The sequence below is a fragment of the Podarcis raffonei genome, chromosome 1, assembly GCF_027172205.1.
Source record: "Podarcis raffonei isolate rPodRaf1 chromosome 1, rPodRaf1.pri, whole genome shotgun sequence".
NCBI classification, from domain to species: Eukaryota; Metazoa; Chordata; class Lepidosauria; order Squamata; family Lacertidae; genus Podarcis; species Podarcis raffonei.
Genome location: NC_070602.1, coordinates 67,101,875 through 67,116,055, shown reverse-complemented (window position 1 = coordinate 67,116,055; position 14,181 = coordinate 67,101,875). Strand labels below are relative to the sequence as shown.

Genomic DNA, 14,181 nt, shown 5'->3' with positions numbered 1-14,181 from the left:
GATGGGAGTCGCAGCTGGAACGATCCTCTTCCCTCTTCCCCCTCTCTCGGTGCGCCAAGCCAGCCACGCTCCGCCTTCCCGATTGTGCCTCGGCATGTGAGCAGAGGATCCCATTTCAGCGCCGCGCTCTTGCCCTCCGGCTGATGCTCAGGTGGCTCTCGGTGACCTCTTCCCCCCGCCCCTCCCCATGCGATCTGATCTCTCCCTCCCCCCGCCCAGAAACTCCTCCCCTCCCCTCTCCGGCTTCCTCCTCCCCGGACTTTCCAATGAGGTCACCAGCTGCTCGGTGGCTCCTCCCCTCCGCCTCCCCGGGCTGTCGCGGCCCGTGGCTCCGCCTCCGCTGTCGAGAGTCCGCTCCTCGCGTTCATTTCATTCCTCTTCTCATTCCGAACATTCTTAGCATCGCTCGCGCCGCACAAGCCCGTTTCGAAAGCCCAGCCCGCCCTGCCCGCCACCGGTCTGGGGGCAGTCACGAAGCACTGGCAAGGGCTTGCAATAATCCCGCAAGCCAACAAGCTTGTAGAGCCCAAACACACACACACACACACACACGCACACACACATTAAGAGATTTCTCTCTCTTTTTCCAAATAGCCACCACAACAATAATAATAGCAACAACAAGCAAAAAAAAAATTAAAAAAATTACCTCCCCCCAAAAATTACCAAACAGCACCAAGGCTTGGAAATTAAGCAAGCCAAGTCCCCAGGGGAAAGCTGGAAGAAGTTTGCAATTGAATTGCAAAAGGCTGGTGGTGTTTGCAAAGGTGGGGAGTGGAGTGGAGGTAAGTTTTGTGCGGGTCTGTGTCTGGCTGTTTGTTGGGGCGCGTGGGGGCTGGAGGGAGCTGGCTGCTTCCCTGCAGATTTCGCGTTGCTTTGTGTGGCAAGGAGAGGAGCGGGGGGGGGGCTTGTCCTCTGTTATTTACTTGGGAGAATCATGCCGATCGTCCCTCTTTCGTTCCTTCACGACCCCCTCCTCCTTCTCTCTTCTCAATCTCTGCAGGTGATCTGGGAAATGTGAGGGGGGGGGCAAAATAAAACGAAATCCGGAAAGTCGCCTCGGGAGGTGGAGGGAGTTGTTTCTGAGTGGAGTTTTGGCTGCTTTGGGGGGTTTTCAGGCAGAGCTGCAACAGGCGGCCGTTCCTCTCTCCCTCTCTCGCTCTGCTCCTTCTTGCTGTTGCTGCTTTCATTTAGTTGCCTGAGTCACTGCTTTGCTGCCTGGGGCGCGCGCGCGCGCTCGCGCCCTCAAACACACACACTCACTCTTTCGCGCGCGCACACACAGACAAATCTTTGGCATTTTTCACATTTTTCGCCAAGAAGGAATAAGTTGGGAGCAGATCAGGCCTTGCAAAGTAAATTGATCCTATCCCTCGAGTTTCTCTCCCTAGTGCCGAGCTTTGGAAAAGTGGCTGGATCTGAGATTTGGCTGTCTTTTAAGAGCTTTGAGTTTTTGCTTTTTGCTTTTCTCTCTCCCGCCCCTTCTTCCCTTTTTAATTTCTTTTTCCTCTTAAAGATGAAAGAAGGAATGTTCTCTTTTGCTGCTTCTTTGCTTTCTCCAGAGCTGCTGCTGCTGCTGCTGCCACTGCTGGTTAATTGCACATTCAAGTGGAAAATTTTCCGGAGTCAGCAGAAACATTGTATCCAAAAAAGACAAAGTCGCAGTTCCAACAAAACGCGGATATTGTCCCTGGAAAACTTCCTTTCGGTAGGAACCCTAGGATTATTTATTTCCCCTTAACCTTTTAAAGGGATCTTGCACATCCCCTCTTTACACATTAATGGAGCTGCTTCCCAGAGGGCAGAAAGTAGTCTTTGTTCACAGAATTCACACTTTCAAAGAAAGGAAGTCCACTTAGTCTTGGTGGGAAATTAGTTTATCACAATCCAAAACAAAACACAAGAAGGCACACACACAGAGAGAGGGGAAGATACTGTGTTACTCCAACAGTAAAACTCAGATTCGAAGGGGTGGAAGGAAGCACACACAACCCTGGACTTGATTTAATGGATTTATTTAATGCTCATTGGTGTCACTGTATAAAAATATTTATGAAACAATGAAATACCAGCCACCTGTGTTTCTCAGGAGAGTCGTTAAACGATTAGAAGCAAGTATCTGTTTTTGATTTGGGGAAATGAAAAGTGACCTCAATAAATGTTTCAAAAGTTAGCGAGCAGGTATGTTCTTTATTTTCTCATTGTAAATGGCTGCTAGTGATGTAAAATATGGAAATCTTTTAAAACATTTCCTAGATCACACTTCATTTGCACGGGGTGACTTAAAAATATTACACATGTAAATTCTGATTTAAGGTGGCCAATAAAAAAAAAGTAGCTCTGCTAAAACTCCTTATCAGGAGCACTTAGCATTTTATTCCCTTTGCTGATAAAAAAAGGAAAGATAGCACCCTTAGCTGTAGTTTTCTGAGATACATACATATAAGTATCAAGTGTGGTTCTTTAAAAAAAAATTAATGACCGCATTTTCTGAGTTTAATATAGATTTTATATTGATGTGTAAATCTTATGGCAGTTTGAATTTCCTTAAAGGGAAGGATAATTATGTACAATGCAATGGGAAACACAAATAGTAACTGGAGACATGCTCTTATATCATGCACCTTTTTTTGTTTTTTAATAAATCCTAAATTTGGAATGGCTGCCCTTGGGTACATAGTGTTTTGCCATCTCTATAAATAGTTGGGAAATACCACTGCAAGGACATTAGACTGTATTGATGGTGCATGCTAAGGAGATTTCAGATAATTCAGAGGGCAATGTTACATTGCCTTATTCCAGAGGCTGCCTCTATATATGCATGCGCCACATATTTTTCAAATGGAATGTTGGGAATTCATAACACTTCAAAAGGTGAACAGAAAGCTCTTCAGGCCTATCTGAATTTCAGAGCTGATTCAAGGGTATTATCTTTTTTTTATTTTAAGGAAATTCTGTTGGCAGTTAGACAAGCTTTCACAATTCTTTTTCTGTGCTGATTTGTTGACAATATAATTTATAGCTTGGAGGCACTAATTGCATTAAATATTTTAGATGCATCCAGGAAGATCAAATATCTGGTGTATTGATTAGCACCCTATTTTGACCATTGTAATGGCTTTTATGTTTTTCTTTATGCGGAATGACATTAAAGTATTAACGAGACAGTAGTGTACCTCATTGTTAAATTTGCCTAGTGTTTGAAAATAGTTTTAGATGCCTAGTGCTGCTGAAAATATGAAAAGTATGTTTGATACATGTTTGATATGCCTTCGTTTTGTATGCAGTACCAAAACCTGGAATGCGTCCACTAAACTTATCACAAGGAGGAGACTCGAGTGAAATGTTGGTTTTATGTGGGCTTTTTAGCTGAATCGTATCTGCTTTTAGGGAAGTTTAGTAAACAGTGGAAAAGAACAGTCCTAGCACAAGCGAGATCTGGGTCCTTAGTGAATTCCAGCTGGAAGGGTTTTGGTGTTTGAAGAATGTATGTGTGACTGGAAAGCTACTTTAATACTTTGAAAGTAGATTTCTTTCTCTCTCTTGCTTGGATGATGATCTAGGTCTAGGAAGCAATCTAGGCTTTTTGTGGTGCTTTCCCTTGATAATGAAAGTTAAGCTCAGCTATTTTGATGGCAGAAAGTCCCAAACTGTAGAAGATGTAATTCCAGAGATCAGCAACCCTACTTTAAAAATTCTCAGGCTTCAACACAGCAAAAGGGTACAATCGATATCCCAGTTATTCAAGAACAATGAAGTGTTAAATGTGACTGCTTAAGTGTATAGGAGGGCCAGAATGCAAAGACCTCTTATGATGAGAAGGGTAAAAGTACCCTTTTTGTTTTCTAGCAAAATGTAGTTGTGAATGCATACCCTTTAGCAGTAAGATGGCTGTGTAGTCTGTTCTTACTGTGAAAAAACCTGATTTGGGGCTCATTTCCATAATTCAGAGCTTTGCTTGGATTGTGTGTGACAGTAAGGAATAATTTCTTAAACTGTGTATTCCCCCCTTCCCCAAAATACATACAAGATGCAGCATATGCGCTCACAATTTAAACCAGTGATCTTTCTAATATAATAATGCATTTTTTATTGTACTTGAAATAGTAGAACTTGCTGCCTAGTTTCCTAAAGCTACTTCATTAGTTCAGGATTTAAAGATTTGTTGCATCAGGGCGCTCGTGTTAAAATGGTATGTGCATGCGTAGTCATGTGATCAAAACTTTGCTGATTTAATACTTAATATGTTTATGTACATGAGATTGTTTTATACTGTGGTTTGTCGGAAAATGATATAACAGAAGAACGCAATTTACATCATTGTTTTAACTAAAATATTTCCCTAAATATGTAATTGAAGTGTAAGCAATGCTTATATATTATCACCTGGCTATGCAACTTGGAAAACATTACACTGTCCATAAAGTACTACAGGGCACAAATTTGAACAGAAATTATTTCCTAGATTTTGTAGGTCCATTGATTTATAAAGAGATTTATGGCACTGTTACAGAAACAGCAAAGGGGGGGGTGTTTCTTAAAGGGACACACACAGCAGATAGTCTCTTGGGCTTTTATTGGCATGTGTGTGTTGTTACAGATACAGTACTCAGTTATGCATTGAAACTGAATTATTGCTATTTACTATTTTGGAATGAAACCTTCTATGTGAGAGAGAATCTGAAAGTTTGGGTCTTGTATTGCTAGACTTGAAGACTCTTACTGGACTTGATACTTGGGAGTAGGTTGCATTCCAAACTCCACTTACCTGAGAGTAAGCCCCATCGAATTCAATAGGACTTACTTGTGAGTAGACATGGCTAGCATTGTGCAGTACATGAGGTAACTAGGGAAAGGGATTAGCAGTGCCTTGTATGTTGATTTCAGTTTAAACTAACACTGTATACTGTGTAAATCACTAGCTGTGTTATGTTTAGAAATGTGACAATTGCACTACCTACAAAAGCATTAATGATGCTAGTCCTCACTGAATCCTCATCTTTATATATCAAGATCCCAATCCTGCTCTGGATCTGCAGGTCCTCCCATCCACATAAAAAGTCTCATCTTGCCTGTTCACTGTGGTCCAGAGAGCACTACAACTCAAATGGAGTTATGTATTCAGATGTATATGTGCATTAAGGAAATGTGCTTCGGTATGTGGAATCTCTATTTGATAGTGGGCAAAAGTATTAATAAATACTTTTAACAGCACCTTTTTTCATGAAGCTCCCTTGAGAGTCTTTCTTTTCTGTTTTCTCCTGCCAATGCTTGGGGCAGACAAGGCGGAAGAGCAGTAAAATAACAACCAACTACTACTACTACTATTATTATTAGATTGTTGTATAACATGTCGTATGGCGTACAGAGTGGCATCAGTTTCCAGAGTAGTCTCATTCTTGTGCTTTTATGATTGTGGAGTTCATAATCTGGGATTATAATGAGTGCAACTTCCTGTGTTTTCGTGGCCTATACGCACTCTGAGGCACTTGAGTTTCTCTAGCTGTGTATAATATCCCTACATGGATTGTGTAACATCCATAGCTTGTGATGCTGGACTGATGTAACCATTTGTGAAGCCTCATCCTGACACTGGTTTGCAAATGCTGCAGGATTTAGGATAGGGCTACTAGAAACTCTTTTTTTATTTTTAAACTTATATCCCACCTACTTCGGGTGAACCCAAGGTCAGAAAGCAAACACAGTATTTAAAATATAAAACAAGCCAAACATTAAATCTCTCAATAACATTTTATAATGCTGTTTGGAGTCTGAAGACTTAAAAGAGAGGAATATCTGGCCGTAGTGGTGTCATTAAATCCTCTTAATTTTGGTGGGAGAATTTAAGATTTCAGTTCTATATATAAAAATAGTAATCCTAGGTGTTAGAACAGGTCTACTACTGAAGGTTTACTGTCCCAAAGCTTAATGGCAAAAAAAGGCTTTAGGATCACAGACATACTTTATGGTGCATTTTATTTGTTGTTGTACCTTTTTCTTTGGAAATTTTTGCATGCTGAGAGGATTTTTTTTTAAGAAAGCACCCTCCATATTGTAAGAGGGTACTTCCCTACTTTATAGCTTGAGATGATTGAGCAGAAAGTTATTTGTTTAAATAGTTTCATTAAACACGTGGTGTGTTACACGGTTTAGCACAAGTAAAAAAAAATCCAGATCTCTGCTTCTAGGCACTTACAGTAGTGGGGGATACCACAGAGAGAAGGACAAAAATAATAACAAGGAATAAATATGGTCAACTGCAGCTGTGTGTACTTAAGGTATTTTAAAAAATCAACTGAAGAAGGGGCCTAAGTGGCAAGGAAAAAACTTTTTGGAGAAGGTGGGTTTGAGGAACAATTTCAAGTAGGGAGGGAAGAGAAGTGATTTGTGACAAACCAAATCTTCAGCATTCCCTTAAAATGATGGTAATATTTGCTTAAAGGCGGCCAAATGAAATCAGTAACATCTGTTACTATTCTTTTAATTCCTTGCCTTTTTCTTCTTTGCTTCTTTTGACAATGTGAGTGTTGTTTCTACGCCCTGTTTTACTGATCCAAGTTGCCTCCATAGAGTTCTAGCTTTCCCCATGTCTTTGATTTGTTCTAGCCATTGATACACAACTGCCTGATGTGTTTCCAAACTGATGCATAATTTTTGAGAGGAAAAAGCTGGTATCTCAAAAGTGCTATCGGGAGCAAAAGTTAAACATGGTTTTTAAAGCAATTACAATGCCATTGCTTGGGAATCTAAAACGATAATGGATGCTATTACTTTTATTGGGACATAAACTGAAAACTGCTGCTAATTATGGGAAATGTTAATTATGTGAGAACATATTGAACTTATATTCTGTGCAGTAAGATTTTTTCTTCCAAAGTATGCATCAATTGCACTGCCTTTTTTATGTACACAGTCTTCTAATTATCATAATTCAGTGCAGTACTGTTTTTTTGGAAGGAGTTCAAGGTGCATTCTCAACTTAACATGAAAGGAATCCTAAAAGATAACCCAAAAATGTTATATATATTCAGTTCTATAGGAAAATACATTTTCAGATTTTATGTTTTTGACTTTTCATATTGCTACAGAGAGATCTATTAATTTATCTGTATTTGACTGTGTTGGGGTGTACTTCTCTCTTTCACCCCCCCCGGTACATTGCACTTAGTTTATTAGATTTCATTGTGGAAAAAATAACACAAAATCCAGATAATAACATTCAGTTAAACACCATGGGCCACTATTCTGGATATTAATATGTGTTTTGTCAATGTTTTTGAGATGCTTTTAGGAAAAACATAAGAGGGAACAGAAATAATTGCAGCATGAAAAAGGATCTGTATGATTCTGCAATGTAAACCAGATGTGAATCTGTCAGTTTTATAAAAGCCCAACTGTAAATCATTCTTATCTATCACTATTCACACCTTGCCTTTATGGCATTAGACAGGGTTGTAAATTCCAATTCAGCCTAGTGTTCAAAAGTTCTTGCACAAGAGGATAATAACTTCCATTTTGTTTAAACTTAAACGAACTGTTCACAGGATTTGTCTGTATTGTACAGAATCAAAGCATTAAGTTGGTTAATGTATTGGATTTCATGCTTAAAAGTGAAAAGTCATTTTTTTTAAAAAAAAAATCATGCATTTTCATTCTTCGCTACAGTGCACACTCACATTGCTGAAATGCAAAGAAACCCCCAGTGAAACAAAATGACTTCATTTGAGCCAGCACTTAAGAGCAGAATTCACTTCCACAGTGCTGAAATAAAAGAAGCCAAGTGTTTTAAATAGCCACTCCCCTAGGCCAGAGTGTTTTGAGAGAAGCTCATTGTCTAGCTTTGAGCTCTAGCAGTTTGTCTGCCTCTGTTAACTCTCCTAAACCAGACAGCTCGATTTCTAAAGTTGACATCTGGTTTACTCTTTGTTCACCTGCTTTTTTTTTTATTAATGCAAATAGACATGCACGCCATTGCCCCAGAGCTCTTGGGGGGAGGGAATGCTGTTGACAGTTTGTCAAATAGTGCTTCCAGTAGAAGTCTGCAGTAGCCTATTGTTATGCTAGCAACAGGCAACAGAAGTTGTGGCACCATATGGCTAGTATATGCTTCAGATAAGCTATCTGCTAGTTTAGCTTATCGAGAGCATTTTGATATGCTTCGCGTTTGAATCACCAGCAGCTACAGGCTCCACTCATTCAGGTGTCCAATATTCCCTTAGCCAGTTATCCTTTCAGTGGAATCTCTCTCTCCCAACCCCTTTTTTTGTTTTTTTGGTCCACCCCTGCATGTGAACAGTGATGTTGCAAATTACAAATATCTTGCAGCATAACTGTTTGCAAATTTTCTAGTCCTTTCGTTTTTATCGCAGATTCTCGCTGGTCTCTCCCGTCTACAGGCAAGTGGTCATTAAAATAAGAAATAGAAACTGTGGATTAGTTGTAAAGCTCAAAGAACACAGGGCATGGTCCAAAGCATTCTGGAATTCTTTCTGAATTTTTTGCAGTCCTTGAATTCTTTTGACTCTCATGACAGTGATGTGGTTTGCCTCAAGCCTTCATCCTTCTGGTGTTAGTGAGTGGATCGTATTCTTCAAAAACAATGCTGAAGTAAACATTTTGAAGGGTGCGTCAATGTATCAAAGAGCAGGGTTTCGCACCAATGGTCCATCAGCTTCATTAAGGCAGCCTGCGAAATGTCTGTGGATTTGTAGCTGAAGTTGGGTGATGAATGGCAACATTCATATTGATTTTTAATTGTATATTTATTGATTCTTTTATTTCTTTTATTGTATTGCAATTTGAATTATATGGGGTACAATAAAATACAAGATGTACGAAATAAAAGAACCAATAAAATACAATTAAAAGTCATGCAGCCTCTAGCATAGCATATTCCAGTTCCTGCAACAGGTAGGAAAGTCGTAAGTGGTCAGCCAAGACTGTCAGCAGTTTTCAGGTGGTTCATGGAAAAAGAAACAGTTTGGGTACCACTATTGTAGAGTGTAGCTTAGGTGCTAAACTGTCATATGGCTACCTACCAAACTTGGGAGTCGGATTTAAAACCTGTGATGCTTTCCCTATGTCCAGCGTCATAATTTCTAAATGTTTGGCCATGATTTGCATTTGTAGTTTACTTTGCGTCTGTGGAAAGCATAATTTTTAAAGCCCCTTTCACCTGCAAGTATGAAGATGCTGAGAGAGGTTTGCATCTGAGACATGTTGTGGCATGAGCTTCAGTGGTTTGCTTAGAGGCGGCCAGGCGGGGAGTGTCTTTTCAGTGGCACTGTCTCCCCTCAGAACTGAGGCAGCTTCCCACATTTATGTATGCTGAATATACATGGCTCTGAGGCCTTTTTGGCAGTGGCGCCCTCCCTGTGGAACTCCTCCCTTCAGATGTCAAGGAAACAAACAACTATCTGATTTTTAGAAGACATCAGAAGGCAGCCCTGTTTAGGGAAGTTTTTAAGGATTGTTGTTTTTATTATGTTTTTAGATATTTTGTAAGCTGCTCAGAGTGGCTGGGGAAACCCAGCCAGATGGGCAGGATCATCATCATTTCTGGCCTTTATTTCCAGTTGGTTTCTTTTAACTATCTGCCGTTGACCTTAGTAGCTATTATTTTATTCTGAATTGGTTATGTTGTTGTGCTTCTGTTTTTTGTAGAGCACCTTGTTGTGTATGAAAGGTGGTATAGAAATATCTCAGTAAATAAAATATTTATTTAGGGCTGGCAAAGGAAGTTGCCCACTGCATAGGTCTGCAGCCTAAACAAACAGGCTAAATCAAATCAATGGGATGAATGTGATCTTCAAAAAATTCTGGAAAAAGAATATTTGCGTCATCGTATTTATTGATTCAGGGTTCAAATATGATTAATGCACTGTAATAAAATCTAATACATCTTATCCTTAATTTTACCTTAATCTTATTTGATTTGGGTCTTTCAAAGAATACAGTAAATTCTCAGCAGACCCAGAATGTGGTAGAAGCCCCATCATTGCCTATTCTGTATCGTGTAGCAGAAAATATCAGTTGTAATAGCCTTTCATTCACATTCATTAAATGGCCTTGGGATAGAATCCTTCTATGTTGCCCTCTGACCCTGCGAAACATTCTACATTTCTTCAGTATTCTTCACAGTGTTGATGATGACCAGGGCAGATTGGCAGTATTTTTGTTTAAGGATATGCACTAGGTCTCTGCCAGCTTAGGTCTCATTTTCTGAATAGTTTTAGCATGTCTTGTGTATTCAATGAATTGGAGGAAACTGGGTCAGCTGCAGGCATGGTGTGTGCATGTGGCCATGGAGGAGTCTTATCTTCCCGAAAAAGCAACAAGCATTTTAAAACTAATTTTGGACTGTTATTTTAACTGAGAATAATTTGGGACTGGCAATGTTAGAAAGCATTTTAGAATGTTGGTGAGAAATATATTTTGTTTGGTCGTGATCGCTTTTAGGAATGCTCTTTGCTTTTGTTTTTCCATCCTGAAAGTAATTGGAAGGATAATTTCTATGTGCCACTTGTATATTGACATCTCTTACTTTGCTGTTTTTGATCAGGTGGAGCTAAGGGGTTTCAGCATGGATTAGATGGCGGTATCAGGAGCAAGAGTTTGGATTTAGGCACTAGGGATGTTTTGGCACAAGGGAGGTCTGTACAGAAGGGGTAGGCTCCTCTTGAACAAGAAATGGAAACATGCTGCTGGTACTTACTGTCAAAAAGGTGACAGAACAGTTCAACTGGGAACACTAGCTAGAGTTGTGTGTGCACATGTGTGAGAGAGATGCAGATGTATAATGTGTAATGTGGAGAAAGTGGTTAGAGACTGTTTTCATTTTCTCATACTGGAACCTAAGGTCATCTAGTGATGCCGAAGGGTGAGAGATTGAGGATAGACAAAACAGAACTTCATTGAACTCAAATTTGCTCTACATTGCTTCTTGATGTAGCAATGGCCACCAACCAGGATGGCTTTAAAAAGGGGATTAGACAGATCCATAGAGGATAAGGATCCTAATGGCTGCTAGTCATGATGATTGTATAGTACCTCCACGTTCCGAGTCAACATTCTCAAAGATAAGTCACCTGAAAACAACAGAGGAAGATGGTTTTCAGCCCTGTGTCCTGATTTTAAGCTTCTGATGATCATCTGCCCATCCTGGGAAACAGCATGCAAAATAACCTAAGCATTTGGTCTCATAAAGCAGGACACTTCTTATAGTCCTAAACATACTTGGATTATTTCCAGTAACTTTGCCCCTCCTTCAGCTACTGATCCTTTTCATACTTTCAGAACATACATGAACAGTCCAGCCCTAGTCTCTTTCAGCGAGCCTTCCTTCCTAGCCTGTGTGTAGCATATAGACTTCCCAGTCTTCTGCATAGCAAAAAACATAACTAATACTATCTAGCACTGAAAAGACCTTACTTGGGGATAGAGGTGTGCCTGGTCATAAAGATTGGGAGTGTCACAGTTGCTTCATGCTGGGAAGAGTGCAGGTTGTTCAGTTGAGAGATTGTGGCAGACAAAGAACGGAATTGAGGTTTTGTATAGCCTGGGGGAAATGCAACGCTGGATCTCGCAGACCTTGGCTTCCCAGTTAAGAGGTAGCCTGCAGTCGCCATTCCTTCTCCAGAGCAATTTTTCACTTCCTTGTCAGCCTTGACCCTGCAGAATATGTGATGCTTGTGAGCCACAACTCCAAATACTGGTGTGCCCAGCAGAAGTATGTAGGGGCTTTACACACACACATCTGTGTGTATGTAGAAGACCGAACATGCTTCTGTTGAACATGTGGCAATTCAATGTTGAGCATTGGGTGTTCAGGGGAAGTGGGAAATGGGATCAATCCAGTGGTAGCCTCTCACGTTAATGGAGCTCATGAAAGTGTTATTTTAGACAGCCCCATTTGCATCAGTGCCTCCAGGTTTTGGAAGATCCTTGGGCAAGACAACCTCCACAGGCTCCTTTCCCTCAAAGAGTTGATCTACTCATTGCATAAGGTCCAGGGGGCTCTTGTCAGTTTGCCCCAGTGAGATGTGGGTCTTTGGCAGATGCCTGGCAATATTGTATTATCAACCACATTTCTTGCTAACTGGGGCTTCCATGTTCTGAATTTGAAACTTTAAATTTGAAGTAGGTCTGAAGCTCTGGTTCAGAGGTAATCAGTTAGCATGACCATAGTTAACATCAGTGCAGGGGTAACTAAATCATCATTATGGTCAACAAGAAATGAGGATAGTAATATCTACCGTGGAAGAGAATGAAGGAGTACATATTCTGGGGGAAGCCTATCAATTGTTGAACAAGGTTTGTAGAAAAGCAGCATTCCATCTTGCCCTTGGGCTGGCAAATCCTAGCAGCCATGCAGAGGTCCTAACTCAAACTGCCCTCCTACTGAAAGGAACTGACTACCACAGTATCTACCACTGTTTGGCACATGTTTTAGAACGGTATGTATGGAAAACCTTCCATAAAGTACAAGCATTTCCCATTCTAAATGAGGCCCTAATAGCCTGCAAAGTATTATCATGATATGTGATAGGTCTGGAATATTAAGTAATACTCTAGCCTGTGAGATTTTTGGAGCAGACCAAAAGAAAAAGGGGAAAAAAAACCTTTAAAAAAGGTATCAGCCTGCTTTTAATGGTTCTTCTGTACTGAGGCAAAGTACAGTATTGTAGGCTATTTATTTCTAGGCATGAAGTGCAGGGTGAAGAGCCTTCAATTCAGCTAGCTAGGCCTGTGTGCCCTGAGGTAAACTCTATTTCACAAAGGGAATTTTGATTATGGTCTGCTGCTCTGTAGCACAGTGGAGGCTTCAAGAGGCAAGTGGTAAATGCTACCAAAGAAAAAGCTGGATTGGAGCCACTGACGTCATCTAAGTAAATCTGCTGTAGGACTAAAGCCATAAAATGACTGCCAGCCACAGAGTGCACTTTGGCCTTTTCTTGTCAACTGTTTTACTTTTTTTTTAAAGCATGCTACACTTTTTTTGTTTCTTTTTAAACACGCTGGTAAAACACGCATCCTAAAATCACGGGGCCTCCCACAACGGTTTTCCTTTTCCAGAGTTACTGTACTGTGGCATCTGAGCCTCCTTTTCAGAAATGGGGGGGGGGGGGGGGCTAGCCAGTATTTTTCCACAGATGAAAACTCACTTTTCCTTCTCAAACGTCGGCTTAGGTAGGCAGCCTACGTTACTATATATACCCTTCCCCCACAACCAAAACATTTCAGACCTACAAAGTGGTGGCTAGTTATGAATTCCGTATTTGCGCTTGGAAACGTCTCTGCTTTCAAGAGTACAAGTTCCTGTACTCAGGCAGGTACTGTGTGTGCCAGCTTCTGCTTTCATGCTGATCAGCCGTGGAAATGGAACTTCTAGTTGGTTTCCACTAGCTCAACCCCCATTAGTTACATGAATCTTGTGGATTGGTAAGAGCAATACACTAGTGGATTTTGTTGATTAAAAATATGGATATCTGTTTCTAAGAGCACAATAGCATATCCTACCTGTCATTTGTTTCTTATAAATCAGGATAGGTCTTGTCTTAGAAGCTCCCCCCCTCTCCTTTTTATGCTTTAAAAGCCTTTTAGAATACAAAGGGAAATAAACCATTTTAAAAAGTTGAAAGTGATGATGAGTTGTAATGTTTGGGGTCTCTTCCTCCCCCAGCCATAATACAGATTTGTTCTGCTTTAAGCCAGAAATTAAACCTCATCTAGGCTGGTTGTCAAGTTTTTTTAGTCTTGTGATTAGGCACATATTAAAATCAGTATCTTATCCATGAATCATTAGATGACTCAGTTCCTGAAACCACTACAAGCTTCTCAGTTCTTGGCTACATCCATAAGCAGGAAATCCAGACTTGAATAACTTCCTTTCCTAGTGCTGGCTATAACAGCGTTAGTGGTTAGTGTATGGTGCTTTTGTAAGCAATAGGAAGATGTACATCTGAGGAACAAAGGCACTTGACTCAATTTGCTGAAGCTGTTTATAATCTGTGGTCTTGATTTTGGATGTCTGGATACCTTGGCATATGCAAGAGTGAATCAGAGCTGCTATCTGGATTTTTCAACCGTAAACATTCAGGATGTAAAAATGAGTGACATGACATTCATGAACTCATGAACCTACTTGCAGCTTTTTCCAAAACTGCTACATTCAGGCCCCCC

At 40.4% G+C, this 14,181-nt stretch overlaps 1 protein-coding gene across 8 annotated transcripts in view; it reads left to right on the top strand.

The window, feature by feature from the left end:
• The first annotated feature begins 349 nt into the window (after positions 1 to 349).
• Positions 350 to 14,181, top strand: part of TEAD1 (TEA domain transcription factor 1) — a 165,480-nt gene continuing 151,648 nt past the window's right edge. For 2 of the 8 annotated variants that reach the window (XM_053390949.1, XM_053390944.1), the window contains exons 1-2: positions 353 to 785; positions 1,563 to 1,708. The gene's annotated coding sequence lies outside the window, so the exon portion shown is untranslated. Of the gene's footprint in view, positions 786 to 1,562; positions 1,709 to 2,157; positions 2,182 to 14,181 lie in introns of those variants that run through there. The other 6 variants (XM_053390954.1, XM_053390950.1, XM_053390948.1 and 3 more) reach the window with 5 other exon arrangements.